The sequence below is a fragment of the Phacochoerus africanus genome, chromosome 1, assembly GCF_016906955.1.
Source record: "Phacochoerus africanus isolate WHEZ1 chromosome 1, ROS_Pafr_v1, whole genome shotgun sequence".
NCBI lineage: Eukaryota > Metazoa > Chordata > Mammalia > Artiodactyla > Suidae > Phacochoerus > Phacochoerus africanus.
In genome coordinates this window covers 10,414,098-10,441,373 of record NC_062544.1, presented here as the reverse complement: position 1 = coordinate 10,441,373, position 27,276 = coordinate 10,414,098, and the positions used below count along the sequence as shown (strand labels likewise).

The 27,276-nt window shown below is 43.6% G+C and overlaps 1 protein-coding gene and 1 pseudogene across 2 annotated transcripts in view; both read right to left on the bottom strand.

The window, feature by feature from the left end:
- Nucleotides 1-27,276, bottom strand: part of GRIA1 (glutamate ionotropic receptor AMPA type subunit 1) — a 323,216-nt gene that overhangs the window by 163,507 nt on the left and 132,433 nt on the right. The gene's annotated exons all lie outside the window — the stretch shown is intronic.
- Nucleotides 23,468-24,330, bottom strand: LOC125137761 (adenosine deaminase-like protein; annotated as a pseudogene).

Below are 27,276 nucleotides of genomic sequence, written 5' to 3'. Positions count from 1 at the left end.
GATTAATTAATCTTTCACAAGTCAGTCATGTGATAAGTGACAGAGCTGGGACATGAATCCAGGTCAGTCTCACTCCCTGGCCTGTGCCTTGAACCATGAAAACTCTGACCCCTGGAAGTCTGTCAGCACAAACCAGAACTTCCATTCCCTTGATCATAAAATCCCAGCCAACACTGAGCATTTACTGTGTGTCAGGGACTACTCTGTTTGCTTTTCATGAGTTACTCTTTTACTCCTATTTTCCTAGTATAGAGTAGGGATACAGTTATTATCCCTGGTTTATGGAGAAAAAAAGTAAAATAAAAAACTGAGGCTAAGGAACTTGCCTAAGGTCACAGAGCCACTAAGTAGAAGCTTCAGCATCCAAACCTAGGTGTTCCAACTTCAGAGCCATTATTCTGATCCCCTATGCCAGGTGTCGACACCTTTTTCTGCAAAGGAGCATATAGCAACTGTCTTAGGCGCTGAGCGGCCTATGGCCTTTGCTGCAACTACTCCATGCTGCTTTTATAGCACAAAAGGAGCCAAAGGCAATATGGAAATAAGAGAATATGAAACTTTATTTACCACGGAAAACTTGATTTGCAACAACAGGCTTTGTGCTGGATTGTGTCTGTGGCTGGCTCACACTCTATGTGATTCAGCTACTGGAGAGCAAAAAGGGTGAAATGCTGACATTTTGAGAGAGGTATGATAGTTCCTAGTATATTCTCTGATCTCTCAATCTCTCACATCTGTTTTCTCCTGTGAATACCACTAAGGTGGGTAGGGCAGGAATGGTGATGCTTGAGCCCACATATGGACAAGGAACCAAGAAGGATCATGCCGCTGGGGAGTGACGGACATGGGTGTGAGCCTGTGTCTTCCTGTCCACGACTTGCGGTTCTTCTGAGTGGCTGTGGCCATGCATACTGTGGGGAGGGCGGGGAAAGGAACCTGGAGTGGGTCAAAACAAAGCACTGACCTCCCAACATGACTGCCACCTGCTGATTCTGTACCAGAGCTGGGGGGCCCTTGAAGGTCACAGACAGACTCCAGCTGTGGTGTTGACACAGGGCAGTAGTACTTCCTCTCCTGTGCATTGATTGGCTTTGGGCTGGAGGAGGCTGTACCTCTTTCTCATGGCTAAAGGCCTCTCAGATGAGATGGCAAGGGGACCCGAGCCTTTGAGAGGGCCAGTGCTTTCAGAGGCTTATTTTAAAAGTGGCTGTGCCCCAGGGGACACACAGCACTGTGGCTGTACCCTTCCAGGCCAAGGCTCAGGCACACATGGGGACTTAGTCAGAAGTGCTTAAGTAGGGGCTCAGTCTAGGGCTGGGGTGATGAGCTGGACAAGGTTGGAACTTGGATTTGAGGCTGAGGTCAGGGCTCATTCTTGGGTTGGATTCCAGGGCAGAGGTTAAGGCTATAGACCAGGGCCAGGGTGCATGTTCACTCAGCCTCTGGAGGTAGGAGGTGGGGTTTGCTGAATAGCCTAGGTAGGGACTACATCTGCTTCTTTGCTGCCCCTAATAACTAGCACATTAACCAGCAAGAGCGGAAGGAGTAAAAGCAAGTCAGAAGCCAGAGGGAGGGGGTTGGGGGGAGGTTAGCCTCATAGCTTTCTCTGCCTCTGGCCAGTCACCACCCACTGCCGCTTCCCCCACCCCAGCCCCCACCCCCCATCACAAAGCCTGTCCTGCTGGTTCATGAATGAACTATCCCTGCAAGGAACACCAGGTAAATCGTTCATGAAATGAAGCCAGGCTCGCCCTTTGACTATCTTGATTCTGTTCCCTGGATGAGTGGGAAAAAATATTTTGTTTCTCATTTGCTATTCTTTTCCTGCGAAGATCATGCATATGAATGGGTTTTCGTAAACCAAGCAGCAAGCCCACTGCATATCCGTGAATTTAATCGGCACCTGTCTATCAAGGCAAAGTTTCACTGATGATCTGCAGATGACACTGCCTGAGGGGGCCAGTGAAAGTCATTTTTCCGTCTGAGGAGGTAAAAGCACAAAATATGAAGGACAAAGTAAGGCTATGGAAACAAGAGGTTCTGGCCCTCAAAACCGTATGACACTGCCAAAACCCAAATTCCCCTTCACTTGGTGTCTGAATTCACTCCTGACCTCTGCCCTTGACTGCTTTCTTGAGCTGAACACTAACCAAGTGAAGAGGTGGGTACAGAAGAAAAGCTCAAGCTTTTTTTTTTTTTTTTCTTCTTGCTCTTCTAATGCCTGGTCTCAGAAAAGCATGCTGAGAATACTGAATTTTAAACAACTGGTAGAGTCTTATTATGAACATGAATTTGCCTTTCTGTTCCATAGGGATGTGAAGGTCATCCAGTTTACCAATAAGAGCACTTTGAATTTGAAGGCTGCAAACCAGGCCCCCTACCTACTTCTCCTAGGACACCTGCTCCCAGGCCATGCCCCTTCTGCCTCCACTTCACATGGGTCTTTCTTTTACCTTTCAAGACAGTCCAATTTTTTTTATCCTTGGGGCTTTTGCACATGCTCTTCTCTCCTAAAAAGATCTTCCAACCCTCTTCATTTGGCTGAGTCCTTACTCTTTATGGCTCAGTTTTAGTGTTCTTTCTTCAGAGAGGCTTTCTCTAAAGTATCCTCCTGCCTTTTTATTCTCTATTGCTCTACCATGTATATTTCCATCAGAGCTCATCTCTCTGTCTTTAAATATCCTCTTTAGGAGTTCCCGTTGTGGTTCAGTTAAGAAAAAGTCCAGGTTCCTTGAATTCTAGAACCTGACCAGTATCCATGAGGATGGGGGGTTCGATCCCTGGCTTTTCTTAGTGGGTTAAGGATCTGCTGTTGCTGTGGCTGCAGTATAGGCTGGCAGCTATATCTCTGATTCAACCCTTAGCCTGGGAGCTTTCATATGCCACAGGTGTGTCCCTAAGAAAAAAAAGAAAAACATTTTCCTCTTTAAGTTTTGTTTATCCATGTAATTTCACTTTCCTCAAAATGGAAGTGATTATGACTATTTTTATCAACTCCTCTGGTCCTAGTATCTAGCATGGTACTGGCATGTGGGAGGTATTACAACATTGCCGACTGGAATGGATGAGTGAATGAATGAGTGGCCAAACAACCTGCTCGTTCTCCCTATGGCCTTAAGCAAGTTATTCCCCACCTTCAGTGTTCATTTTCTTGTTTAAGAAAGAAGTGAAATTCAATTAGCCCTAAGGTTCCTTCCACCTCTGGAAACACACATTTTCATATCATTTTCCAGATAGGAGACTGGAGGCGTGAGAGCATGTTGTCCAGTGCAGGGACTAGAAGCCAGGTCTCCTAGACAATTTCCATCAACTGAGACTCTTTAGCAAAAGCCCAACTGCCTTCTCTGCAGAGACACCTCCCCTGTGACCAACTAACTCTCTTCTATTTAGTCCCCTTTGTACCAACATTTGAATCACTTTTCAAGGTTTCTCAAAACATGGGATGAAAGAGCTCCTGCTAAGAAAAAGTCCGGGCTCCTTGAATTCGAGAAGAAATTCTGAGAATAAAAGCATTTCTTGTTGTCGAGGGTGTTCTCTTTGTGTGCCCCCCTACAGTAGGATCCAGCACTGTGTGGGGGGAAGGAAAGGCTCAGATTCAAACTAGTTCTGGGGAAAAGAGTAAGTGAGGAAAGCGGAGGTGGAGGGCACGGGCACAGATACAGTGTAGGACTGCTGAGAGCATTGGAAGAAAGCGTGAACAGAAAGGTACTGTACTTGAACAGGAACACAAAGCTACTTTTCCTGCTTTGGCATAACACACCCACAGAGCTCCATGTGGGAGAGCCCCGCGGGCCTGGATCCACCCCCAGCCTCATTTCTTAAAAGCCCACCCAATGCTGGAGGCCTCAGACACACTGCTGGGTGCCTCAAACCATCTCCTTTTGGGTCTCCATGCCTCCATACACATTCCTCACAAATGCCCCTCAACACCTGAAAACTTGTATGCATCCTTCAAGACCCCAGTCAGATGTTGCCTCCAGTGGGAAGCTTTCCAACCCTTCCAGAAAAGATTACTTCCTCCTCTGAGTTTCTAATGTGTCTTCTTTCTTAGTACTTATCTTGATATTCTATAATTTCCCGTTTTCTTGTGTCTCTTCATCAAGACCGTGAACTTCTGTGAGGTAAGCCTGGGTCTAATTTGTTTTTTAAAACCTCAGTGCCTAGCCCTGTTCTTGATATAGTAGGTGCTCAGGAATTGTTTTGTGAGTACATTTGGAGTTTCTCAAGATGTACTTTTGTAAAGTGAGGGCAGTGATACCCACCTTGCCTGCTGTGGGGTTACCCAAGTCCTAAATTCACTGTGAAGTGTAGTATACACATAAGCCATCATTTTATTCAAATTTCACAACTCCAACATGAGGTGACTGGACATGATGCTATTTTTCACTTTATACCGATGAGCTTCCAAGGGTTCAGAGGCTTTCTCTGAGTAGCATGGCCAATAAACATCAAACTAGAAAAATAAAATCAACTTGGTTGATTCTGGGTTTTTTCCCCTCATCAGATCCCAAAGGCCTTTCAAAATTAGTTGTAAATTTGATCATTCTGATTGACTGATGAGAGAAAACATGGGTAAAAGTCCTTCTAAAGATGCCACAAATGTATTTACCATTCCCACCACCCATTACCCCTCTACTCTCAGGTCTCACGCTGTGTCACCACTCACTGTGCATAAAATCAGCCCTCTGGATCTGTGGGTTCTGCATCCACAGACCAACCAATCATGCCTTGAGAATATTTTGGAAAAAAAAAAATCCAGAAAGCTCCAAAAATCACAATTTGAATTTGCCACATGTGGACAGCTATTTAGGCAGCACTTACATTGTAGTCATAACCGTGTCAGCATTTACATTGGATTAGGTGTTATAAATAATCTAGAGATGGTTTAAAGTACCCAGGAGATGTGTGTAGTGCATATGAAAATTCTCTGCCATTTTACATAAGGGACTTCAGCATCCTCGGATTTGGGTACCTGAGGAGGGGCTTTGGAACCATTCCCCCCTGTGGATACTGAGGGATGTCTATATTTACTGCATTTTATCACTGCCTTTATCACTTTCCTTTCTCCCTGCCACCACCTTGCCCTTTCCCCACCCTTATCCATTCTTTACATAGGAGCAGGAACATTCTTTTGAAAATGGAAATGAGAGCCTGTCTTAACACCATCCCCCTGAGCCCCCAGAAGTTCTTCATCATGCTGTTAATAATGTTTATACTCCTTGACATGACCTCTAAGGGGCTGCCTTGTCTGAACCCTGCTCTCCTGAACAGTTTCATCCATCTTCTCCCCTTCCCCTATCCATTGCTGTAGCTCCTCCAACTCACCAAGGCCTCCCCAACCCCAGGCTGTTCCCTCTACTTAGAACTCTTCTCTCCCACTTTTGTGTGGTTGGCCTTTTCCTGTCTTTCAAGGACCACCATTTGTAGGTCATCCACTGTGCTCTGTTACTGCCTTCGCTTTCTTTCCTTCACAACACTTTACTCATGTCGTAATTGCAGTAGAAACACTTTTATCTGATGCCATGGGCACCACAATTAGATTATTTGAAAAAGATGGTTAAAGCAGAGGATCACACAAAAAATGATTCATAACAGGTTATTTTCTTTTAGCTCAGAACACCTAGGTGCACATGCCTTTATCACTCTTTTGATGTCATGGGAACTTGAAGGCACTTTAAAAATAAATGCAAGTGTGGAGTTTTTTGTGTGTGTTTTCCTCTAGTCATTTAGAGTTTTGTGCCTACACCTAGTATTACAATTTTTGAGTGATTCATCTTTGAACCTTTCAAAGGTATTTGCCTTAGTTTCCAGGGAAATGAAACAACTTGTTTTTGCACTCATATTTCATCAGTTTACATAATTTCTAGTTACCCTGCAAAAGTATAATTAAGCCAGAGAAGTATAAATAGGGTAGGAAACAATGGAATTGATTCCTAGCACACTTCTAGCAAAGTTGATGTGAGCAGAAATATATGGGCTGATCAAAGAGGCTACTGACCAGGAGCTTTCAACTCACCAGGGGTGTCAGGGGTGGTGTTTACAGAGAAAATGGAGAGGCAGGTCAATTTGGAGAGATGGTTGAATGGAAATTGGTTATGAGAGATTTCACTGCATCTGATGCGTTGTTGGCTTGGTGATTATCTGTGCCTCTTTGAGGCTCTAAGTCTGTGAGGGCAGGGCCTCTTTCTCCTTTTCTCAGCATGCCTACCCAGCACATAGCATGGTCCTTGGCATCAAGATGTGCAATCAAAGTCAAGCAAATGAATCAAATGAATGTTTCCCTTCTAAGTGAAGAAATTTTGTCCCCTTCAACTGTGAGAGGATAGACATGGACTATGCAAGCGTGGTCATTTTTCAGATCCACATTTCACCACCACTGACCTCATTACCAATCACCATGTCTAAGTTTCAGGGTCACTTTGTCTCGTACATTCTACACACCCTTGAGAGCGTAACGTCGGTCACCTCCCTCACACCAACACACCCATCCACTACCACGGCTGCATTGGTATCCACATCTGATTGTTGGTTTAGGATGCCCCCACCTGCCAACTCCCAGTACTTCCTCCAAGGCAGATAAGGAGGGGGCAAGGCCAGTTTGGGCCATGGTGCCATAGCTGCTGGATTTATTTCTTTGGGGTACTGTGCAAGCATGGGGCACTTCTAAGCATGGGTAGGAGGGACTTCTTCTGTCCTGAAGGTCTGAGTAGAAAGCCTGCCGCTACCTTATTTGAGAAATTGGATAAAACTGCGCCCCCCACCCCCCGCCATTGCCTTGGGTTGGTCTTTTTTTGGTTGCCTTGGTGGTGAGATCCACAGAGCCAAGATTAGGTGAGGATCTCAGGAAGGAAGTTTTCATGGGTCCTTCAGCTCACAGAATCCTACGGTGTGGTTGTTTGGTGCAACAGCCACAAAATAATCAATATTAAATTTCTTTTCTTTCCCAAATCTTCAATTTATTCCTTTGCATCTCTACCTCTCATAACTAAGAAAAGAGAAGGACTATTGAGGATCTGGGGACTCTGGTTCCCAGCATAATGACAGAGTCCACAAATGATGCTGGTGATGGTGATTTCTGATGTTATTAAGAGCTGCTTGCATGTCTTGAGCCCTTTAATGCTTGGAACTAGAATACATCTTTTACATTAACTGTCAGTTTTAATCTCTGTAATCCCCTATAATAATAATAGTGTATACATTGTTATTATTATTATTTTATAAAAGAAGAACTGAGGTACAGGTAAAGTGGAGACCACAGAACTGATAAGAGCAGAGCTGAATGCAAACCTATGTATGTCTGATCCCACAAGGTGAGTTCTTGCTATTATGCTAGAAGACCTTACAATGTATCCACCATGACAGAGGTTATTAATGTATTCACTGAGTAATTTACCTATTCACTCAGCATATCATATGTAGTACAGTTTGGAGAAAACGGGAATGAAGACCCCTGCCTTTAAGAGGGATGTCTTAATATTATGAGGAAATTGGACTCATGAATCACTAATAAAAAACTACTCCTAAAAACATGGGAAAGTGAAATAAATTCTACAGTAGACGCAGAGCATGTTTGTACATTCCTTCTCAAGAGGCAAATGGGGCTGGATGTTGAATCCTAGTTGCCTTTTTTTTTTTTTTTGTCTTTTAGGGCCACACCTGCAGCATATGGAGGTTCCCAGGCTAGGGGTCGGATCAGAGCTACGGCTGCCGGCCTACACCATAGCCACAGCATCGTGGGATCCAAGCGACATCTGCGACCTACACTGCAGCTCATGGCAGTGCCAGAATCCTAGGCTTCTTGCCCATGGAATCCAGGTGTGGCTTTGGAATCCTCCTCAGCCAGGTCACCACCACTAAACAGCTGAAGCTGTCATGTGAGATTAAAAGCCTTTATATCCTTAGTTTCAGAGGATCAGGAGAAGGCAAGCCTTAAAGTCTCCTCATTTTTATCAACTCTCTCCAATGTCAGTTATCACAAACATTTGCCATCCACCTTCTTACTTCTTTAATGTCAAGGGAGTTTCAGGTGTTTTCAGCCTTCTCACCTCTTCGGCTGTCAACTGGGCTCTGAGCTGCAAGATCCCCAAGTTGGGACACAGTGTGTGAGAGGCATCCGAGGGTGCCCCACGGGAGCAGGAACAGTGTGTAAAATGTGGACCTCCAGAGGGCTGCCACTTCCAGCTTTTCCCAAAGCCAGGAGGGTAAGGAAGATGAAAGGAAGGAAGGAAATGCCTCTTTGACTTCATCAGAGCCCAGGTCTGCTGAGAACAGGCACAAAGGTCATGAGAAGCCATCTAAGGGGCAGTGGCCTGTGGGGTCTACTGCACAGGCCCACCCCTGCCTGCCTCTCTGCATGAACTTGACAAGTGTCTTCCTGTCTCTGAGTCTTGAGATCATCACTGGTAAGACAAAAGGTTTGGCTGCACTTCCAACATCCTCTGATGATTCTCAGCAGTAGGGTGATGAACAGCAGACGGAACGAGGTTGGGATGTGGATCAGACAGGATGCTACCAAAGAAGGTGACTATAGTAACAGTTATACCCTATTGGTTCTTGTGCATTTGCTACTGGACCTGAAAGGACTTCAGAGTGTACCCTTCCTGTACAACCTTACCATGTGAAACATAAATGAGAAAACCAAACCCAGTAATTTTATCTATTGTATGGAAAAAAAAAAACCCCACCAAATCAACACAAAACCAACTCAACAGCAAAAAAGCCAATTGAAAAAATGGGCAAAAGACCTGAATAGACATTTCTCCAAGGAAGATAGACAGATGGCCAAAAAGCACATGAAAAAATGCTCAACATCTCTGATTATTAGAGAAATGCAAATCAAAACTACCATGAGATACCACCTCACACCAGTCAGAATGGCCAATATTAATAAGTCCACAAATAACAAATGCTGGAGGGGGTGTGGAGAAAAGGGAACCCTCCTCCACTGTTGGTGGGAATGTAAGCTGGTTCAACCACTGTGGAGAACAGTATGGAGGTCTCAGAAAACTATACAGAGAACTACCATATGACCCAGCAATCCCACTCTTGGGCATATATCCAGACAAAACTTTCCTTAAAAAAGGAGTTCCCGTCGTGGCTCAGTGGTTAACGAATCCGACTAGGAACCATGAGGTTGCGGGTTCGGTCCCTGCCCTTGCTCAGGGGGTTAACGATCCGGCGTTGCCGTGAGCTGTGGTGTAGGTTGCAGAAGCGGCTCGGATCCCGCGTTGCTGTGGCTCTGGCGTAGGCCGGTGGCTACAGCTCCGATTCAACCCCTGGCCTGGGAACCTCCATATGCCGCGGGAGCGGCCCAAGAAATAGCAACAACAACAACAACAAAGACAAAAGACAAAAAAAAAAAAAAGACACATGCACCCACATGTTCATTGTAGTGCAATTCACAATAGCCAAGACATGTAAACAACCCAAATGTCCATCACAGACGATTGGATTAAGAAGATGTGGTATATATACACAATGGAATACTACTCAGCCATAAAACAGAACAAAAGAATGCCTTTTGCAGCAATATGGATGGAACTTGAGACTCTCATCCTGAGCGAAGTAAGTCAGAAAGACAAATACCATATGATATCAAGTATATCTGAAATCTAATACACAGCACAAATGAACCTTTCCACAGAAAATAAAATCATGGACTTGGAGAATAGACTTGTGGTTGTCAAGGAAGACAGGGAGGGAGTGGGATGGATTGGGAGCTTGGGGGTAATGGATGCAAACTATTGCCTTTGGGATGGATTAGCAATGAGATCCTGCTGTGTAGCACTGGGAACTATGTCTAGTCACTTATGATGGAGCATGATAATGTGCGAAAATAGAATGTATACATGTATGGGTAACTGGGTCACCATGCTGTACAGTAGAAAAAAAATTGTATTGGGGAAATAATTAAAAATGAAGGTCCCTAAAAAACAAACAAACAAAACAAAAATCAAAGCTCTGATTCAGGAGTAGGCTCAGGCGCCAACTGTGTAAGGGTCCGGAGAGGGGGAGGATGCAAACGGGGCAGAGGCAAATGGAAAGGAAGAGGTAGGTACATTTGGTTAATTTTTGAAATTGTGTAAATACCGAACAAGTGGATGGTTAGCCTCAGATGTTGCCCAGGAGCTAGATAACATTCACTGCAATTGTAGTCATACTGATAGTAAAAGCTATCATTAATTATTTGCTAAACACTTGCATTGCTAAACATAAGCCCTAATGAATGTCTTTATGTCCCACAACAATCCCATGAAGAAGGGACCAGTATCTCCTTTTACAGATGAAGACACCAAAGTTTAAGGTCACACAGACATGGGCAGACGTGTAAGTCAAAATCAGGTCATTATGAACTTCAACTCTGATGCTTGTAGCCATTCTGTCTTCAGAAAAGCAAACATAGGCCCATGGGTGTCTTTACACTGACTCCCCTGTGATGAAGAGAATTTCATCAGGGCCCTTCTCAACTCATTTCAATCCTTCAAGATCCCACTCAAACACCAGTGCTTCCGTGAGAGCCCAGTCAGAATCAACCCACCCTCTCTGAGCTCCCTTGGCTCTTAGCTTATACTTCCATTAGCATACTTAGCACTTTCTGCCTCGTGTTGGAATTAATTACGTCTGATCCTCCCTCCACTCTACACCCAAAGCAAGTTGTTTAGACCTTCATTATGGCACGTTGCGTCTGGCATTAGCACTAGTCAAGCCTGGATTTGTCTCTTGTCTTTTACACCATGCCTTTCCTGCACAGGAGCTATGTCTTAGGAATTTTTCTGTGTGCCTGGCACTTAATTGAGCTTTGAAAACAGATGCTTTTTAAGGGAGGCTGTTCCAGGCAGCTGGTTTCTCCATTCTGTCTGATCTATTGGCTGTGACCCCTTCTTCCCTGCCCCTCCCCACACACTCTGGTATGCTTTTCCTTGCACCCTCTGTTAGGGTCATTGAGCAGTGGCAGACAGAAGTCAGGGACTCTTGGGTGGATTACCTCTCAGATAACTGAGAAGATAACTGAGCAACTAGCAATTGTTCTTATTGCATGCCACTCCAGCCCTTCTGGACCTCTCTTCCCCAGGAGAGGCGTTTGTTTCATGTCACTAGAGTTCACTTTAGGGAAAGAATTGTTTGTCCACTCTCCTACTTTGGAGTTGGAGACTTCCTTCTTCTTGGGGAAGAATGGCTCTGACCCTGTGAAAAATCTTTAGAGATCATCTTTCAAAGGCAGGAGGCTTCAACGGCCACCTGGGATTCCTCAGTTCATATGCCTATGTTCATTCCTGGCTGGACATCTTTGTGGTTAAGAGCACAGGGCTTGATGATGGACAGACTGGATTCAATTTCCCACGCTGTCCCTTGGGCAAGTTAATTAGTAACTCTGAAACTTTCGCTTCCTCCTTTGTATTAGAGAAATCATAATAAAACCCACCCAGTGGGGCTGCTTTGAGAGTAAACTAATTCAAAATGTGTTCTTAGCACAGTTCCTGGCTACCATTGTGTCTGTGGCTACATTTGCTATTGTCACATGGTTGTTGTTTTGTAAACTGTATCATCTGGCTGCTAAGAGAGCAACATGCAGCTGAAAATTTGACCTCTGCAGTTAGTAGGAGATGCAAAATCACGTGCAGCTTCTAGATGGGAGCCTAAGAATAGCTGTGGTTAAGTTTCTGCTTAAAAATAACTTGCATGTTTTTTAGGCTTGCAGAATCGGAGGTGCTTTAGAGAGCATCTTTATCAGTTGTGCCATTTTACAGACAATGGAAGCTCATTGAGATGAAAAGATATTTCCAGGGTCAATCAGCCACAAATCACTCATGCTGGGGCTCAAACTCACAACTGCTGACCCCAGTCCAGTCTATTTCCCACTGAGTATCCCTTGAGCTTAGGTATGGCCCTTTTCTTAGATTTAACCATTGCATACCCCTTCAGTTTTCCTACCAGTTTCTATGGTAACCAGGGTGCCGTCTGAAGATGCTGCCTTGCCCAGTATTGGGAAGATGGCAGTAACACATCTTGTGACTCGGACATTCAGAGATGAGTCTGTGTCTTTATGCAGATGAGTTTCTGCTCCACTTTGTCCCTTAGCGTCACTCCTACATGAACTAACTCTGCTGAAACTAATGTGCCAATGTCTGTATTGGTACTAAGGGGTAAAGGTCTAGTCTTTTCATGCAAATGCCATAATCGAATTCAAATGCAGTTGAGACCCGTGCTGGTGTTATGGGGGTGAGCTTCCACACTACAAAACATAAAGACAATAGGCTAGAATTGTTATTCTCCGCATTGTGAGAGCAGAGTCAAGTCGTAGGGTAGAGATGAGATGAAGCAAGGTGCAGCTCTGGGGAAGAGACCATAGCCCTGAGCCATCAGAAAGCATTTACTCACAGAGCCTGCTGGAGATCACTCTCCCTTAAACATGTACCTAAATATCCCTGACACTTTACCACCTCCAGGCTTTTCTTCACTCTGCTCCTGCTGCTTTCTTCTATTATTTAAAAGTATATAGGGCTTCGTATCATTTAAAAAGTGCTTTTATATCTGCCCTTAGCATGGCTATTTCTCAGATAAGAAACTGGGAGATCAGAGGCATGAAAGGACTTGCCCAGGGCCACTGAGCTCATCTGTGCAGTCAGATCTTCCGTCTCCAGTCTCCAGGGTCAGTGGCTTTCTGTACGGCAGAGGCAATAGAACCTTCATGCTGGTACTGGGCTTGGACACTGACCGGATCACCTGGGTCTGAATCCTGTCACTTTTCACTTTCTTGTGACCTGCTACTTAGATGATCTATGCCTTGGTTTTTTCATATGCAGAATGGGAATAATCAGAGCCTCAGTCTCAAAAGACTGAGAGGAGTAAATGAGTTCTCATGTGTGAAGCACTCAGAACAGTGGCTGGCATGGAAGACCTGCTCAGTCAATGTTGCTATAGAAACTAAGCTGTGTCCTGTCTGAATTCTCTGCCAAGGCTCATCTGAAGTGCTGTGAAGTATGATTCTGACTTTTCGTAAATAGATGCAATTTCTGCTTCTTTTAGACCCTGTAATCATTTGTACTTTGCTCATAGCACACGGTACATTCTGATGTGCACTGGGGATATCTGTGCACTTGTGTTTCTTATCCTACTCTCCCCTTGCCTGTGAGTGCTCTGGTTCAGAGAGAGAGAGCTCCAATATAAGCACATCCCCTGTAGTGCCCAGCGTGATGCTTGATACCAAAGAGAGAAGGAAGTTGAGAAATGCTGGTTACACTGAATTCAGTTGAACACAGAATTCCAGTTCCCTTGGAAACCTAGAATGTTAGAGCTGGAAAGGCTCCCTAGAGATTGGCCAATCCTACGCTAATGCTGGATAACAGGCTGCTGGATGGGGGAAAAATTCTTGTTCAAAGTAATATAACATGTTAGTGGCATGAGTAGGTATAGAAATCAGATCTTGTCACTTTCCACAGCCCCGGGCTCCACCCAAAGCACTAGGCTGGGTCTCTCTCCATGGAATGGACAGAAGAGAGCCACGGGCTTGAAACAGAGAAGGATGGGGTGAATGACAGCACGTGGCTAAACTTCAGCACCAGAATTGCTCAAAAAGTAGACATGCATTAGGGATGCATATCCAGAAGCTTACCAGGGATGAAGGACATGAATAAATTTCACAGCCAATAAGGCAGTTTCTCTGAACTGACTTGGTATGCGTGAATGGATCAGGAGCCCTGCAAAAGAGAAGCTTCTGTGTTCTCAGAGTATTCAGTGCAAACCTTTAAATGGTTCTCTTCCTCTCTTTAACATTCAGTATAACCTGGAATCCTCCAATCTTGGGCTCCAGAGTACTTTCTTCATGTTGGGATTTGTACTTGGAAGATGCTAAGATAAAAAGATACACACTTCTTGCACAGAGAGGCCATTTCTTACCTTCTCTGCATGATTATCTAATCTGGCAGGGAGGAGAAAGGTAAAGTCCTTATCAGCCTGTGCCCCAGAGCCTCTTCTATGCAGACTACTGTCATGTTTTTTTTCTCCCTTGTTGAGGTTTCAGATAATGTGTAAAATATAAAATGACTCAGAGATAATTCTGCACCGGTCAGCAGGACTTGAACAGGGAAATGTTTTGATTCCTGGTACTGTCAAATCTTGTCTTCCAGTGTAAGATAAGTCTGTCTTAGGTGATAAGGTCCTCCATCATCTCTGGTGTAAATGCTAGGGGCGGGGGAGTGGGGTGTTGGTACAGAGAACCAGTGAGAAGCTAGTTTCTGATGGCTGTGGGTGGGGCTTTAGGGGAGCCCTCTAAGCAGGCATAGCTCTGGGGTGGGGGGGCCACTGAGGCCTGCATCTCAGTTGTTCAGATGAGGAACCCAAGGCTGTGCTTAACCACAAAGTGAGCCTCTGAAAATGGGAGGAGGGGCACTTTGGTTTGCCGAGTTCTCTTTAGTCAGGGATGAGTGTTCACAGCACAGGCGTCCTGGGGAGAAATGCCCAGATGGCAAACAGCTCTGACCTTGACAGTCTGGGGGAGGTTCTCTTCTCCTTTTGATCTATATGGCCAACGTATGAGTCAAAAAAGTTGTTACTCTAGAAGATAAAACGTGCTTATAGTATTGCATGTGAAGCTGAGGCAGGGAGAAGTGAGAAAGACGTTTTACAAAGGAAATTGGTCCAGAAGTCATTTCCCGCTACTGAGTGACTTGAAGGTACCTCTCATTTTCCTTCTGATTATTAGGACAAGTTGCTGCTATGGTTGCTTTGATCCATATCCACTAACAAATATACTGTGAAGACAGTATTTAGTTACCCTTCCAAGAGCTCACCTGTCATCCTACCACTACCATAAACCACGTGTAAAACAAACTGGCACTAACTTATTACCCTATTTTCCTTAAAAAGCCACCCTTTCAAACCCCTCAGGCTGATAATCAACTTCCAAACTACTCCACAGAGGAACCATCACATATGCTGAACGCATACTTTTGGGGTGATGTTTCTAAATTTAAGTTTCCCTTAAGTTTCCCTGGGCATGACTGAGCCAACTTGACATATATGGATCCCATTACTTATGAAGAGTGCCATTTTCTGTGATGGGAACCTCTTCCATGTTAATGGAAATAATGGAGGTTAAAAAAAATGATTTGGCCCATATATTTTGAAGTTTAATCGATTCAGAAGATTGATTGTTCCTTATTGTTGTTCGTTTTTCACTGTTACACTTAATAACCACCTTCACTTTTTTTTGTTTGTTATTTTTGGCCACCCTAAGGCATATGGAGTGCCTGGGCCAGGGATCTGAGCTCCAGTTGCGACCTAAGCTGCAGCTATGGCAATGCCAGATCCCTAACCCACTATCCTGGGCTGGGGGTTGAACCTGTGTCCCAGTGGCTCCCAAGATACCACCAATTTTATTTTGCCCCAGTGGGAGCTCCATCACATTCACTTTCTAAAGAGAACTTTATTCCCTTTCTCACTGAATGCTCCATCATCTCAAAGCATCCTGTGCTGTCACTTGCTACCTCCTAGTAACATATAAGAGGCCCCCACTGATGCCACTGAGCTCTGACTTCCTTGAAGTCAGAGACAGTTCTTACATGAATGAGAAATAGCTCTGCAGGTCTGTCCCTCATTGTGCTAAGTCCTGGAGGCAGTACCCTGCAGTGCAGGGTCAGCAAATGCTTGACACATATACTTCCCTCTTCTGCACTCAAGGCAGACATCACTAACTGATCATGGCATTCTTTCCAGGTGAGCCCAGTTAAGATCTCAGAGTCCTCCTCATCAGCATTCCTGGAAACCATTACCAATTTATCAGGATTGACAGGCTTAATAAAACCTGTTTTCTGGTCCAGCCTTTTTTTTTTTGGGGGGGGGGGGGCGCACCCACGGCATATGGAAGTTCCCAGGCTCAGGGTGTAATTGGATCTGCAGCTGCCAGCCTATACTACAGCCACAGCAATGCTGGATCCTTAACCCACAGAGTGGGGCCAGGGACTGAACTCATGTCCTCATGAATACTAGTAGGGTTTGTTACCACTGAGCCACAACAGGAACTCCCTGGCCTGGCCTTAATGGTTAAAAGCAAGGGTTTTGGAGTCAGACTGACCTGAATTCAAATCTCAGCGTGACCACTTATTCTCAGGTTGTGTGACCTGGAGTACAGTTGGGCAAATCTAAATCTCAGTTTTTTCCCACGTTAAAGTGACCAGTTCCTCCCATCCTTCAGAAATCTAAATACTCTAAATAGAAAGGTGAAGTGGGATTTCGCACAACCCATGTGGTCTGTCTTTATTCAGAAAAATGAGTTTTCATTGACTTTTGAGGAGTGGAAGGTATTTTTAAAAATCTAAACAATTATACTTCATTAAAAGCCATCTTGCTTTCTTCTCTCAGCCCAAAAAACCCCAAACAAAAAACAAACAAAAAAACCCATCTAAATTGAGGCATTTCCTCCTCTGAGAAACTTCTCTTTGCCTAAGATTGAGTATAAATGCCTCACCTGGGTCTCGGAAAACACACTGAACTTGTTCTTCATACTCCTCCTCACTGCACCTGTCATGGGCACTTTCCTTTTATTTCCCCGATTGGTGTGGGAGCTCCTTGAGGGCAGTTAGAATCTCACGGTTGTGTTTTTGGAGCCCAGCAAAGGGCTTGTTACAGAAAATAACTAAAAATAGGGAACATCATTAACACATGAAAATCACTGAAAACAGTGCTAGGAATATGATAAATGCTCTATAAGCCTTAGTCTTTTTTTTTTCTTTTGTCTTTTTAGGGCTGCACCCATGGCATATGGAGGTTCCCAAGCTAGGGGTCAAATTGGACCTGTGGCTGCTGGCCTACATGACAGCCACAGCAACGTGGGATCCAAGCTGTGTCTGCGACCTACACTGCAGCTCATGGCAATGCTGGATCCTTAACCCGCTGAGCAAGGCCGGGGATCAAACCTGTGTCCTCGTGGATGCTAGTCAGATTCGTTTCTGCTGAGCCAAGATGGGAATGCCCAAGCATTAGTCTTCTCTGCATTTGTTGTTAGGCTTGTTGGAGGCTCAGAGAAGAAAGCTTACCACAAGGCTAACTCTTATGCGTGTATGGTTTCATTTTGGATTGCTATTATTCTTGTAAGGGCATGAAGGTATCTATACTTTCTGAACCTTGAAAGAGTTGAATTCCTTGAAATGGGGTTGTACTTTATACATAAGAGGCTTATTTGAGTATGCTTTGGGTCACGCCTACCATGTTTTCTAACACTGATGTCCCCCAGCCCAGGCTTCACTATTTAGGGAACAATACTAGACACTCTTTCAGGTTACTAGAACCCTGACTTTCTTTCATGTACCTGCAACCCACGTATTGGCCCAGGAGGTCTGTCTCATGATACTCGCTTAGGGAAGTGGTTGTCATACCTGAGCATGTAGTCTATCAGAATTCCCTGAAGAGCATGATAAAATGCAGTCTGCATGGTCCACCCTCAGAATTTCTGACTCAGTAGGTCTGGGGTTGGGCTTGAGAATTTGCATTTCTAACATGTTCCTGCTTGTCCTGGATCATTCTTTGAGAACCACTGACTAATGGAGTAAAGAAGATAAAAAAGGAATACTCTTGCCTACAGAGTATTACTCTTGCAGGAACACTCCTGCAAGCTGTCTCTGCAGCCGATTCTCATTAAGTATCAGTGCAGGACCTTGCTGAAGAATGAAAAAGCAGGGCTTCTAAACTGTGCTGATGGGGCTTGCAACTTTCCCTCTTTCTCAGTTGACAGCTGGTGAAACCACTTGATACTTTAATGTCTCAGAGTTAATATCAAACTTCTATAGGATCCTTTTTACTTTTTTCTGGAATGCTCTCATCCATATTGTCGCATTTGGTTTTATAACTGCTTGCAAGTGTGGAGGTAGGCAGGAATTAGCATCTCTGTTTGAATGACAAGGCAGAGTAAACCAGAATCCCTGATTCTTTGCCAGTTTTCTCTCCATGACACCACATAGTCTTCGGTTCAAGTGTAAATTGTGCCTTTGAACTCCCATCATGTACCAAACCTTAATTTCAGTGTGTCCAGATGCTTTGAGCTTGATAACATCGTAAGGAGATCTACTAATCAGAAGGTTCTTAGGCATCTGGGGATACAGATTTCCATCGAGAACCCCAGGAAAGCTTGGCCTCTTTTCTAAAACAATACAGGTATGTAAGTACAAAATATAGTTTACATATAGTTCCTGGTTGTACAAGGACCTCTTAAAGTCAAGGGCTGCCATGTTTCATGACTGTGAGAGGCAGTCTTCCCAGGAAATTAACTGTGGACCTGTGACGTCCATCATCAAACCATGGAAGAAGAACAGAGGCCATGCAGTCACTGTTTTGCTTTCTGTGATTTTTTTCTTTTTTTCTTTTTTTTTTTTTTTTTTTTTTCCTTTTTAGGGCAGCACCTACAGCATGTGGAAGTTTGGTTGAATCAGAGCTACAGCTGCCGGCCTATGCCATGGCCACAGCAACACGGGATCCGAGCTGCATCTGCAACCTACATCACAGTTCATGGCCATGCTGGATCCCCTACCCTGGCTCAGTAAGGCCAGGAATCGAACTTGCATCCTCATGGATACTAGTTGGATTCCTTTCCGCTGCACCGCAAGGGGAACTCTTCTTTCTGTGATTTTTAATAGATGAGCAAATTGCGATTTAAGAACTTGAGTGATTATTTTTTAGATACCACAGTCAAATAAAAGCAGAACTAGAGGAGTTCTCTTGTGCCACAGTGGGCTAAGGATCTGCTGTTTTCACTATAGCAGCCTGGGTAGCTGCCCTCATGTAGGTTTGACTCCTAGCCTAGGAACTTCCACATGCTGCAGATGTGGCACACACACACACACACACACACACACACAAAAACCAACCCAACAAACAAACAAACAAAAACAAACAAAAAAAAAAAAACAAGCAAAACTAGAGTGGGAAGTAGGCGGTCCCGAAGGGAGTGAGGAATTGTGGAAGAGAACAGGCTTGGGAGTCAGAGAGACATTCAGTCTGAGCTTATACTGTTTACTGACTGTAAGATCTTACTTAACCTCTCCAAGATTTAATTTTCCCTTTTTACACATAGGAATCAGAAAGTCAAATAATGTTTAAAAACTGTACTCTGATTGGGTGCTTTTGGACTAAAGCTTAAATGAAAGAAAACATGTCAAGTGCTGACATATGTTGTGACGCCAAGTAAGCAGAAATCCCCCTGTCTCCCAGGCTGTTTTCTCAGCTCAAGTTCAAGTGTACCGGTCAGAAAGTTTTTCTTTCTTTCAGGATGGTAGATACCGTCTCAGGTTGCCCAGAGGCCATACACCACCAGGTCCTCGGGATCATGTAAACCCGTATCTGATGCCCTTACTCATGACCGTGCTCGTAAGTAATGTCCTGATGTTCCTCTAAGGGCTGTTGCACCACTGTCCCAGGTCAGGTCCCAAGGACATGTGTCTCCTGTCTAAGCATGTGTGCAACAAGAGAAAAGAGAAAGTCTCACCAGAGGGTAAGAAAGCCCAGACTACCACAGCGCCCAGTTCTCTCAGCATTTTTCAGTGCTTATTTCAGCTTGCGCAAGATTCATTCTTCCAACTGCAAAGGAGCCACATTATACTTCCTAATCTACAGAGGGGAAGGATTTTCACCCCAATTTTTCATTCTGTATTTGCATTTAATTGACATTTAAAGTTCAGCAGAACTTATAGGTCACTTTGCTGTATACATTTACTTGGGCCTAATACATTAAAAAACAAGATCCTTGTTTTAGCTTATTATTAAACCCTAGAATCCCAGGAGTGGAATGAACTATAGGGGCTTCATCGAATTCCCTTCTGCGACAGGCAGGAGGTGGGTGCTCTGGGATGGGAAAATACTGTCCTCAAGTCACACAGGGAGGGTCTCAGCTGCAGAACCTACACTTGAACTTAAGTTTCGTGTCTAGCTTTCTCACCATGTTTTTCCTGACCTGCCTCAGGTTATTAAGGAACTTGGAAGGCCAAGCAATTGTACCTTTTTCCATTCTTAATTTCCTCTTACCCTCACTTTCTGTTTTTTTTTTTTTCTAAAATAATTTAGTTGACAGTGGGATAAAGATACACATTACTTTTTTTTTTTTTAATTTAAAATAAATGGCTCGTCCTGCGTCTACCTGTTACTTTTACAAGGCTCCCATTATGCTCACCCTTGCCCATAGCTTCCAGGTCATATGGGTAGCAGTGCATCTTACGCTCCAGTCCTATGGGATCTGTCACTGCCTGAGTACCTTTCCTGTCTCTCAGCAGATGCAAAGCCCTGCTGAGTCTGCTTGAACTTCTTGAAGTTCTATGTAGAAGAGCTCTTTACCCCTGCAACATGCCTTAACTCAGCCTTTTGAAGCGAGTAAGACCTTCAGACTCCTCAACTCTAAATGACTAGTATGACAGGATAAAATAACCAAAGTGTTCCAATGACTGAAGTGCAGGGGTGGGTTTGGGGGTTTCTGGTCTATTTCAAGAATCCATTATTATTTTGTCTAATGATCCATAAGTACCACAGTCCCATCCCTGTGGAATCTTTGGGGAAAATATGCATCTGTAGTGAGATACTTCCTTTCATTAAATAAGTTAACCGTAAAGAGAGAAAACTGTTTAAACCAAACTGCATTTCTGACCATAGTCCTATGGAGCCTTTAAAACCAGCCCCTGGCCTGAGCAAGGTCATGGCTGTATGTTATCTATGTCTGTACACAGAGACAGCTGTGTGAATTTTAAGAGGTCATTATTCTAAAATGCCTCCATTATTAGTGTTGTCAGGGAATGGCGTCTTCAAGAAGGAGTAAACAAATTTATCTTGTAAGTAGCTAAATAGTTTTACATCTTTTGAAGTGGAAAACCTCCTAATAGGTTCTATACGTGTACTGACTTTTGTAAAAAGAGCTTAGTATACACAGCTTCACCCTGGCTGATGTCACAGTGTTACAGATGGTAAATATTTTCTGAGAAGAGAGCCATATTTTATACTTTTTTCTTTTCCCAATTTCCTGGAATGGAACCTGGTACAGAGTAAGCAGGTACTAGCCTATTCATCAGTAGGCTGATGAATAATTGTGACCACTGGTGCATATGATAACTCCCTTAAGGACTCCTGAGGTGGTAGGGTGTTTTTTTGTTTGTTTGTTTTTGTTCCCATATAGCTTCATACTTGGTGAGTCTGTAGTCTCTACTGGGCCTTCCCGCCTTGTCAGCTGTCACTCTCCCATCTGTCGGCAGCCAGTGCCCACTCCTCCAGTATACACCCACCTGCTGTTTTTTCTTATCTGTCTGTCATTAGCAAGTTCAATGACCCAGCCTGTTAAATCACTCATTTGACATCTATACTGTTTTATAGTCAGCATGCATTTGCCTGCAGGGTGCAAGAATGATGGTCTTTCATCTAGCTTAGAAAACTTTTAATTCTGCATTTGTATACTAGAAGTTTTCCAAAATTTTAAGGTTCTTTAAAGTCTGAAAGCCAGTTAAAAGAGGATGTACCCAGGATAAAATGCAAACTACCCTCAGAGGTTGTGATATTCTTAAATCAAGGTTTAAACTCTTGATTCCATCTAGAAAACTCTTGATCCTAGCCTCTCAGAGATTTCTAGTCGATTCACTTCCACTCTTGCCAAAGAGACATAATTAAGCCAAATTTCAAACCATATAGGTCATCTCTGGAAAAGAAAATCAATACACAAGAAGCCAAATAATCCTTTGTTATAGTCTAGTTATTACTACATCCACTCTATACATGTATTCAGACACTTTTTTTTTTGTTTTTTTTTCAGGGCCACACCAGTGGCATATGGAAGTTCCTAGGGTAGGGGTCGAATCAGAGATATAGCTGCCAGCCTAAACCACAGCCACAGCAAAGCAGAATCCAAGTTGATCTGCAACCTACACTGTAGCTCATGGCAATGCTAGCTCCTTAACCCACTGAGTGAGGCGAGGGATCCAACCTGAGTCATCATGGGTACTAGTTGGGCTCCTGACCACTGAGCCATGACAGGAACTCCAGACACTTTTGATAATCATAATAGGATGTGGATATTTAAGTCGAAGAATCAGTTTGAGAGAAATTGCAGAGGGCCCAAAGCATAGGGTTCATATGAGGTTTTTTCAGGGGAAGAGCATGATAGGTAGGTAGGTAGTACTGGCAGGTGTTTAGGGTGGTAGGAGCATCATAAAAACTTAAGAGGAATGAGACAGAAAGGAGGGTAAACTCAAATAATAGGCCTAAAGAGCAGGATAAGCAGTTTTAATTGGCCATGGAAACCCATTGTAGTATGCAATGACAGGAATGAACTATTCTGGAGGATACTTTAGTTGGCTACTTCTATAAGGTCTTGTGCGCTGAAAGTAAGTTTTTCAGTGAAGATTAATGACAAGAAGACCAACCAAGGGGTCACCTGTACCAGCACACCCACTCTCCCTGATCCCAGTCACAAGGACCAAATCACATCTTTTCACATTTCTATTTGGGCAACCTTACGAAAAGACGAGACGGCTAGTCATGGAGCCCAAACTTGGGTCATACTTCTAGACACAAATATAGCTAATGACACACTACTCTTCTCCAGAAAGAATAAGAGACAGCAGCCCACATCCCTAGGGGGTCATTTTGTGAGAACAAAATGGCAGCCACCATGCAGAGCCTCGCCTATGTATTTAGTGGAAGAGACACACAGATTTTATTCAGCCACATACACTGGCGTCTTCATTTTTTTTTTGTATTTTTAGGGCCACACCCACAGCATATGGAGGTTCCCAGGCCAGGGGTCCAATGGGAGCTGCAGCTGCCTGCCTATGCCACAGCTACAGCGATGCGGGATCTGAGCTGCATCTGTAAACTACACCACAGCTCATGGCAAGGCCGAATCCTTAACCCACTGAGTGAGGCCAGGGATTGAACCTGCATCTTCACAGATGCTAGATGGGTTCGTTAACCACTGAGCCACAACAGGAACTCCATATTTACCTCTTAAAAACAGCAATGGGGCATGGTTTTACCAGCTCTCCAATTTTCAGAGCATTTGATTCCTTGGCTCAGAGGAATCTCTCAGCATGATATCTCCAGCCTGTTTTGCCAATGCCATGAATCATCTTTATGCCCAAGGGCAGGACGTTTCTTCTGATCGCTGTACTTTTCCTCAGAAGTGCTCTTCTGCATAAAATGCCAACTTTGCCTAATCATAATACAAGGAGACAGTAGCAGCAGCAGTGGTGGTGGTGGTGAAAAGCATTTGCAAACTTACAAAGAAGAGCGCTCGGCTCCGTTTCTCATGGATTATTTCAGCTTGACTTCTGAACAGTCTAATTTTGGTCATCTCAAAGGTATAGATGAGAAAATTGAAGCCCAGAGAGAATAAATTTCCTAGGTTCACACAGTCCAAATATCCAGATAGGAATCTTAATGACTACATGTCCCCAATTTCAACTTTGAAAACCCCCCCTTTTTTTTTAAACAAATGGTATTTATATTTTTAAGACTGATTCTCTTGATATGGATTGCAACCTGGGGGCTGGGGGAGGAAGGAACAGAGGATTGATTGTCTGCAGGACCTGAAGCCCTAAGCCGTACCCAGGGGTATCTGGTGTCACCTCACAAAGTCCACCAGATCCAGGAATTCTCCCTCAGGGGAGCTGAGAAATATCCCATGCCTGACTCTACCAGGAGGCAGATCCGGGAGTATTTATTTATTTTTTTGGTTTGGAATGTCTGTAAGATGTAACGGCAACTTCAGATGTACTTTTTTTTAGCTTCTAAAAAAGGTTCCAAGAAATTTTGCTTATCCTACAGTAGGGTTTCCACCCAGGTTAAGCCCAAGAACTTCGTCCTCAGTAGAAAGGAAGAACTCTTTAGCAAGTCTAATAGTCTCCTTGGCAACAGAAGGGTCACCTCTTCTGTCGACTGCTATCCAATATCTAACATCAATGTCTATGTTCCTTTTTCAGATGGTTTTATCTTCTCAAGCACAGATTCCGTTGTAAGTCTTTTTAGTCATTCTTGTAGCATTTTCTCTTGTGTGTGTTCCTTATTTTCGGTACCTGACATCATTATCTATGAATTCTTTAATGACATCTTTTGTGTCCATTAAAATATCTTCAGGGCTAATGCAAAGCTTATAAATAATTTGAAATATCTGGAAACATTCTTCTAAAGTCCTTTTTTTTTTCCTTTGTTAATCAGTCATCTGATCATGGATTTTAAGACCTGGCTTTTTGGCTTTTCATTTTTTTCACGGTATTAGAACTGATTGATCCATTCACCTGGGTATGAAGTTCCACTTTAGGTAATTCCAAGTAAAAGATTGACCTCTGGCTCTTGTTCTCCTGTCTCCAACATGATTTGGCAGAGTGGGTCTTTTTCTAAATACTTTTATTCTTGATATGAACAATACCATGTATTTTAGTTAGTACGGTTTGTGGTCATCACTTTCCTTCCGATTGCTTTACTTCCAGTCATTTTGATAAGATTAAGTGTATGTGCGACTCTGAGCTCAGCTCTGTCACCAAGATAGACTTCCCCTCTTGAATCTCTCCTCGTCTTGGCCTCCCAGCTCTGAGCATAGTGCAGGAGTAGGGCTGAGCACCAGTGACAACATCACCCTTGGCAAGAGTTCCCTGGCTGAGAGCACGTCCATGCAGGATGCCTTTGCCCTCTTGACAGTTCTGGCAGCAGGTTGCACTGATCATCCACTGAGGCTCTTATGTCCACACATGCGCAGTGCAGCACTGCGTGAGCATCTCACCCAACTCTTCAGCAGTTCTTTGTCCTAAAACTTCAGTTAATACCCCAAATGTACTCCTCCCTTTGAATTCTGCACTATATTATTTAGATCCATGGGATGGCCCTTTCTGCCTAAAATTCATTTATTCCGTAAATATGCGTTAAATGGCACACTATATGCCAGGTACTTACTGTACTAGTCTTGGAAGGATGAAATAGTTTCCTGGAAGAACTTGAAGACTAGTGGTTGAGAAACACACGCAATTAGAATGCGGGGTGAGAGGTGGTTAGGAGTCAAGGAGTAAAAAGGAGGGCATAGCTAACCCATAATTGTATGGTGTTTGAGAAGTCTTCTAGGAAGAAATATCACTGAATCTGGGGCCTACGCAAGTAATGGGATTGTGACAGGTGAAGAATAGGACTATTTGAGACCCCAGTGAGCAATGGTATGTAGCCCTAGAGAGAAGGTTGAGTACCACTACATGCATTTCTCCCCCATCCCTGCCCCCACCCTCTAATACTGCAAACTCTTGTAGTTCCAACATGCCTCTCACTCATAGGTGGTAAGCTTGAAATAATGGAATGAGTACATCGGGCATAGTTGATGTCAGTATCCAATAGGTCTGAGTTCAAATCCTGGCTTCACCCGTTCCTGACTTTTTGGTGAAGGAATTAGCATCTCTAAACCTCAGTTTCTACATCTGGATATGGAGATTTCCAGTAGTGCCATCACCTTAAGGTTGTTGCAGGTATGAATATGACATAATGATATGTAAAGGGACAGAGCACGGCACCTAGACAAATCCCCAGTGATATTCACTTTTATTAGTAGTGGTAATTGCTAATAGGTCCACCTAGGTTAGGACCTCTCCTTGAAAAGGAATCTCACCTATTTTTCTTTGTGTTCCTCATTGTGCCTTGAACTACATAGTTCAAGTATTTTGATATCAAGTATTTTTTAAGTATCCTCTGATGGATTTGTTGATGTGCATTTTTCCATTAATTCATTGAACAAATATTTATTGAGCACTTACTATGTGCCAGGCACTATTTCACCGGCTGTGGATATAGCAGTGAACAAGGCACACTCCTGGAGCTTTCATCCTACAATGGTGATCAGCTGTTTCATAAAATTGATGGTTACTTAAGAATTAGGTTTGGAAAATATCATCCAAAAACATGAGTATTATCTAAATTGTTAGTGAAAATAACTATAAGTCCACTCGATGTTTCTGGAAAACCCGATTCCTTAAGACCTCTTCAACCAAGTCATTGTTTTTCCACCTGCCGCTGGGTCCTTCCTGAATCTAAAATGATGATTTCCACTTCATTCCACAATCCACATCTCAGGGTCCTCCCATAGTCCTCATTAGCAACAGACCGATTTGTTAATCTGTTTCTCTATCTTTTTACTGCCTTCTGCTGGTACCTGAGGGGCTCTCTGTTTGCATAGCAAGAGGAGTGGGTTATCAATCAAGCAATTTAAGTTTTGACCTCAGTTTTGCTGCTATTCAATTTGGATAAATTTTTCATTGATTCTTTTGATGAATGTTAATGGAGCACTTCAGAGAGACAGTGCGTAGCCTGGGTGAGGGTTCAGACTTTGGGATCAGAATGCCTGGCTTAGAAACTAGCTCTGCTCCTTTCCAGCCATGTAATAGTGGGTGTCTGACTTGACCACTAGGTCTCCTCACCTGTAAAATGGGGATAATAACCATACCCGCCTTACAGGATAGTTGTAAGTATCAAATGAGTTAATACATGTAAAAAGCTTAGAACAGACGTTCTCTATAAATGTTAAGACACCATGACTTTCTTGTTAAAATTTGTCATTGTTATCAAATGCCAGGCACTGTGAACAATGCTGAAGAAACAGTGGGGAAAGAAAAAGAGACATGGTGTTTGTCCCTAGAGAGCTTGCCTTCATGTAAACGAAGAGGTATTAAGTAACAACACACTCAGATATGTAATTACAAATGTGATGAGTGCCATGAAGGAAGCAACCAGGGTGCAGTGCCTGGTCAAAGGAATATCATTTGAGTTGAGATCTAAAGAATAAATAGAGGATGAAGTAGTGAAGAAGAAATGTGTGCCCTTGTGTGAAAGACTGCCCAGAAAGAAAGAAAAGTATGTGTAAAGGGCCTGAGGCAGGGCTGGAGGGGCCCGTCTGGTTACAGTGAGGGGACTGAGGTGGAGTGAGGCTGACACAGTGGGCAGGGTCCCAGCCACGCAAGTGCTGGCTGAGGCACGTGGACTTTGAAAGGTTTCAGAAGGGCAAAGAAAAGCCATGATTTCCTTTTGGGTACACAGATTTCTCAAAACGAAAGTGAGCGGATTGTGTCAAAATTTTTCTCAAGCCTCTTTGACACTGAAGACTATGAAATTTTGCAATGACTACCAAAAAAGAGGCAATTTCTTGGAAAAGTAGAAAAGAAATAGAGATGGAAGGAATGAGGTAGGGAGAAGATGGGGGGATGGAATAAAAAAGAAGGAAAGAAGCAAGTGACTGAAACTTCAGTGGAGACATGAAGTCTAGAAATGAAACGTTGAATATTCAACAAG